Source organism: Pristiophorus japonicus, chromosome 19 (assembly GCF_044704955.1).
Source record: "Pristiophorus japonicus isolate sPriJap1 chromosome 19, sPriJap1.hap1, whole genome shotgun sequence".
Taxonomy (NCBI): Eukaryota; Metazoa; Chordata; class Chondrichthyes; family Pristiophoridae; genus Pristiophorus; species Pristiophorus japonicus.
In genome coordinates, this window is record NC_091995.1 from 31,127,871 (window position 1) to 31,133,870 (window position 6,000).

Sequence of the window (6,000 nt, forward strand, 5' to 3'; positions counted from 1 at the left end):
GTGCAGACAATATCCAATTTCCACAATGAGCACATACTCAAACCTGTAGTGTGACAATAGGAGCGTGCTAATTGCAACAGAAGAAAGACTGATCTAGCAGCCCAAAGCGAAGGAGCCACAAGACTCTGTGGCCTGCCTTCATCAGCAGCAGTATTGTATATTATCACAATCTATAACCTCATTTCCCGAAATATTCCTCATAAGCATCATCACTGTCAAAACCAGGATGCTTGGTTCAATGCAATGTTTAGACGTACATTCCAGTCGCAGCAACAGGAACAGCTTAGATTATGGTGCATTCCTAATGAAGCGTCGACCTGCAGACTAAATATGAAAAGCAGCAAGTTCCACATGATCCTGATCCATTGCTTCGTAACCAATGGATCAGAGCAAAGATCTTCAGCAAAACCGCATCCAGTTAATAATGGTGGTGGACAATCAGGTAAGCAACAAAGAGAAGAGGAATCTCCATGAGCACACCGTCCTCAGGCATGGTGGAGCCTAGCGGGTGAGTGCAAGACACAAGACTGGAGTATATTCAAATATCTTCAGCCAAAAGTGCCGGGTCAACCAATCCACTCTGCCTTCTCCTGAGATCTGTAACATCATGCATACCTGGGTCCAGGAAATTCAGTTCAATTCACGTGAGATTAAGAAGCCGATATGTTCACTGTACAGCAAAGACAATTGGTTTGTAATGCTGAAAGCATGGGTAATAAAGCGAGCTGTTACTCCAGCATTCTTTCCAGTACAATAATGACACAGGCATTAAACCGTTAATTTTGAAGATTGCCCGGTTTCTTCTTATCCAGCAAAAATTAGATAAATCAAACCTGGCCAAAGGCAGGCACAAGCACTTCCTCGCAGACAGTAGTAAATTGGTTGAAAGGTTCATCAATAGTGCCATGAAGCATAACTTAGGTATCAACAACTTGCTTACCAAGGCTCAGTGTCAGATTCCACCAGAACCTTTTGGCTCCAGATATAATCAAAGCTTTGATACAGATATAGCGGCAAGAGTTGAATTCTACCGGGTATGGCATCAAAGGCCCCTCACAAACTCAAATTAATGCGAGAAAAAGCGAAAAGCCTCTAGTGGTTGAAGTCATTCCGATGAAACGATGCTGGTTGGCTGTCGGAGGTGGATCATAGCAGCCCCAGAACTGCACAGCAGGAGATTATCGGACTTTCAGCTGCTTTTTCAATGACCTTTCCTCCATCGTATGCTCATGATTGAGACTGTTGATGATTGTGCAGTATTCAGATTCATTTCACAAATCTTCTGATAACGCAACAGCCCATGCCAGCGCAGAGTAAGCTGTAGAAAACGCACAGCCGTGGGCGAATTGGCATGTGTCATTTGTGCCATATAAATGCCAGGGCATGATCGAATTTAACAAGAAAAAGCCCAGTCATGTTCACATGACCTTCAGTTGCACCGGCATTGCTGATCCCCTTGCACAAATAGCTTGAAGGTTCCCATGCATCAGTAATTTAACTGGACTAGTTATAATAATAAATTGGTTACGAGTCGGGCAGAAGCTGGACACTCTGTGAAGAATGACTCTAATCCTGACTCCTCAAAGCTTATTCACCATCTGGCAGCATCAAGCGGAGAGAGGTTGCATACTCACCTGTGTAACTGCATGGATGCAGGCACAGTAACATTCAAGACAATTTCCAGCTGGCAGATGGAGCAACTCGGTTGATAAGTAGTCCTGTCAAGGCACACTCTTCCATCATCAGCACACTATGACCGCAGAATAAATGATATATATGATACACTGCAGCAATTCGCTAAGATTAATTCAGCAGGGACTCCGTTACCTTTGACTTCTACCACCAAGAAATATCAAAACAGCAATGTTGAGGGAAATCCATCATCTCCACGCTCCTCTCCAAGTCACGCATCATATTGACTTGGAAATATATCCGCATTCCTTCATTGGCACTTGGTCAATATCCAGGAATTCCTAACGTAATAACATAGTGGGAGTACCATCACCATAAGGACTGCAGTCGTTCAAAGAGAATGGCCAGAGTCAGCTTATCAAGGCAACTACAAATAGGCAATGAATTATATATCACAACCAACTTCTGAAGCAATCGTATCAGTCTGTTCAGCAACCATCAGGGAAGACAACATTTAATACTTCAGGTCTGGGCGCTTTGTCACATCTGCAGGATATTACAGATGATCAAAATATATAATTAGCTGTAGTGAGAGGCTAAATTCTGCAAATGAAAGCTTTAGTTAAATCATTAATGACATAAAATACCTTCAAAAGATAAAATGCTGCTGAAATATGCATTAGTTGGTGCTTTTATAATAGTTTAAATCCTTAATTTAAACATTAGAAATTTCAGTTACTAAGGAGAAAATGATGTTTGATAAATATTGCGAAGAAAAACTGAAGACGATCTTTGGATTGATTTGTTGGAGAAAGATGATGTAATACCATTTAGCGGCCAGATTGTGCAATTAAACGAAGAGGGGCTGGCGCCAGCAGTTTCCGCTTTACACCTGGGTAATGGAATATATAATAAATACAATTTGACACAGGATTGTGACAGACAACTCAGAAAAGGGAGTACGGGTCCTTAAATTCCATGGTGTTCTTCCGGTTTTCTAAGGGAACGTCTGTGGAAGAGAGGTGGATCCCCAGATAATCGGTGTAAATCGGTTTTAATTTGTTTACGCCATTTCTTGGGGGCGTCCCCCGCTGTGCCAATGGATAGCTCCTTTAAATTTTCGAGCAAAGATTTTTTATAAGATATGGACAGAAAAATACAAGCCATAGCTCAGATGTGGTGTTCATCAATATCGCTTGAAAAGAATCATTCTAATCTTAACGGCTTCGCTTTGTCATGGGATATCATTGCAGAATTGCAGCTACATTCAGCTCTGAGACAGAATCATTTAAACTATATCGACATTCCGTGAGTTAGGGCTTTGTTTCAGGAGGATGACCTGACAGAACGGTACGTTTTTATTAAAGAAGAGAGGATCTCTCCGTCATTTAAAAAATAATTTCGGAAATTGATACTTTATAGAGTATTACACCATTTAACCTTGACTGTGAGCCCAGAACAACAGGGTATATCTACTAAATTAACATGCGTCAGGCAATATATTCAAAAACATTCGGTAAGGTGCCAAACAAGAGATCATGAAATACAATTAGGGCTCTTGCATTTGGCATAATATATTAGTGTGGATTGAAGAGTGGTTAACTGACAGAAAACGGAGAGTAGGTATAAGTGGGTCATTTTTGAGTTGACAGGTTGAAACTAGTGGGGTATCGCAGGGATCAGTGTTTGGGCTTCAGCGATTTACAATCTATATCAATGTCTTAGATGAGGGAACCAATTGTAACGTATCCAGGTTTGCTGATGATGTAAAGCTAAGTGGGAAAGTAAGCTGTTCTGAGTCTATGTCCCCGAGTTTTAGTTCCACCTATGAGTGGAAATATCCTTTCTGCATCCACCTTGTTGAGTCCCCTCGTTATCTTATATTTTTTGTAAAGATCACCTCTTATTCTTCTGAACTCCAATGTGTATAAGTCCAACCTACTCAACCTATCTTCATAATTCAACCCCCTCATCTCCGGAATTAAACTAGTGAACATTCTCTGAACAGCCTCCAATGCACGCATATCCTTCATTAAATATGGAGACCGAAACTTTCCGCAGTACTCTCGGTGTGGCCTTACCAATACCCTATACAGTTGTAGCAGGACTTATCTGCTTTTATACTCTACCCCCTTGAAATAAAGACCAGCATTCCATTTGCCTTCCTGATTATTGCTATACCTGCAAACTAACGTTTTGTGTTTCATGCACAAGGGCTCCCAGGTCCCTCTGTACAGCAACAATTTGCAATTTTTCTACATTTAAATTGTAAGTTGATTTTCTATTTTTTCTGCCAAATTGGGCAACCTCAAATTTTCCCCACATTATAATCCATCTGCCAGATACTTGCTCACTCATTTATCCTTTCTGTATCACTCTGAAGATGTTTTTGTCCTTCTCACAATTTGCTTTCCCATCCATCTTTATATCATCAGCAAGCTTGGCTACATTACAGTGGTCCCTTCATCCAAGTTATTAATATAGATTATAAATAGTTGAGGACCCAACAACGATCCCTGCGGCATCCCACTAGTCCCTGCTTGCCAATCGGTAAATGACCCATTTGTACGACTCTCTTTTCTCTGTTCGTTAGCAAATCAACTCTCCATGTTCATATATTATCCCCAATCTTGTGAACTTCAAAGACTGCAAGCGGATATATACAGGTTAAGTGAGTGGGAAAGAACTTGGCAGGTGTGTTATAATGGGAAGAAATGGGAAGTTATCCACATTGTTAGGAAGAATAGATAGCAGATTTTTTTGTAATGGTGAAAGATTGTGAAATGTTGGTATTCAATGGGACCTGGATTTCCTCGTACACGTATCATAAAAAGTTAATATGGAGGAATAGCACGCAATTAGGAAAGCAAATTATGTGTTGGCATTTATAACAAAGTGATTGCTGTATAAGCGTAAATAATTATTTCTACAATTATGAAGTGCCTTGGTGAGAACACTCTTGGTCTCCTTATCGAAGGAAGGATATACTTGCTTTAAAGGGAGTGCTGCAGAAGTTCACCAGACTGATTTTTGGGATCATCGTCTTCTCCTATGAGGATAGATTGAATAGACTAGGATAACATTCTCTCGTGTTTACAAGAATGAGATGTGATCTCATTGAAACATATATATTTCTTAAAGGGCTTGACTGGGTCGATGTTGAGAGGTTGTTTCCCCTGGCTGGAACGACTGGAACTAGGGGGCCGAGTCTCAGAATAAGAGGTCGGTCATTTAGGACGGAGATGAGGAAAATGTCTTCACTCAGAAGTTTGTGAATATTTCAATTCTCTACCCCAGAGAGCTGAGGATGTTCAGTCGTTGATTATATTCAAGGGATTTGGGGAAAGGGCGGGAAAGTGCAGTTGAGGTAATAAATCAGCCATGATCTCATTGAATGGAGGAGCAGGCTCGCGGGGCTGAATGGCCTATTCCAACACTTTTTTCTTATTTTCTTAATATGAGAAGTATCAAATGATTTCTCTCATACCCCAGCTGATAGTTTGAACCGATAGTTAATCATCATAGGCAATTTCTCAAAATCGAGGAAGGCTTGCTTCCACTTGAAAAGTGAGTTCTCAGGTGACTGAACAGTGCAATACGGGAATTACAGTCTCTGTCACAGGTGGGACAGACAGTCCTTAAAGGAAGGGGTGGGTGTGGAGTCTGGTTTCCCGCATGCTCCTTCCGCTGTTTGTGCTTTATTTCTGCATGCTATCGGTGATGAGATTCGAGTTGCTCAGCAGCCTCCCGGATGTTCTTCCTCCAATTAGTGTGATATTTGGCCAGGGACTCCCAGGTGTCAGTAGGGATGTTGCACTTTATCAAGGACGCTTTGAGGGTGTCCGTGAAACGGTTCTTCTGCCCAAATGGGGCTTACATGCCGAGTAGAACATCCGAGTAGAGAACTTGTTTTGGAGTCTTGTGTCGGCCATGCGAACAAAGTGGCCTGCCAACGGAGCTGATCGAGAACACTAATCTTGGTGCGTCTGTCTTCCCAGGTGATTTGCAGTATCTTGCGGAGACATCGTTGGTGATATTTCTCCAGCGACCTGAGGTGCCTAATCAATATGGTCGACGTCTCGGAACCATACAGGAGGGCGGGTATTACTACAGCCCTGTAGAACATCAGATTGTTGCCAGATTTGAGGACCTGATCTTCGAACACTCTCTTTCTGATGCAGTCGAAGGCTGTGCTGGTGCACTGGAGGTGGTGTTGAACCTCGACGTCGATGTCTGCCCTTGCTGATAATAGGCTCCTGAGGTTTGGAATGTGGTCTACGTTGTCCAGGGCCACGCCATGGATCTTGATGACTGGGGGGCAGTGCTGCGTGGTGGGGTCAGGTTCGTGGAGAACCTTTGTCTTATGGA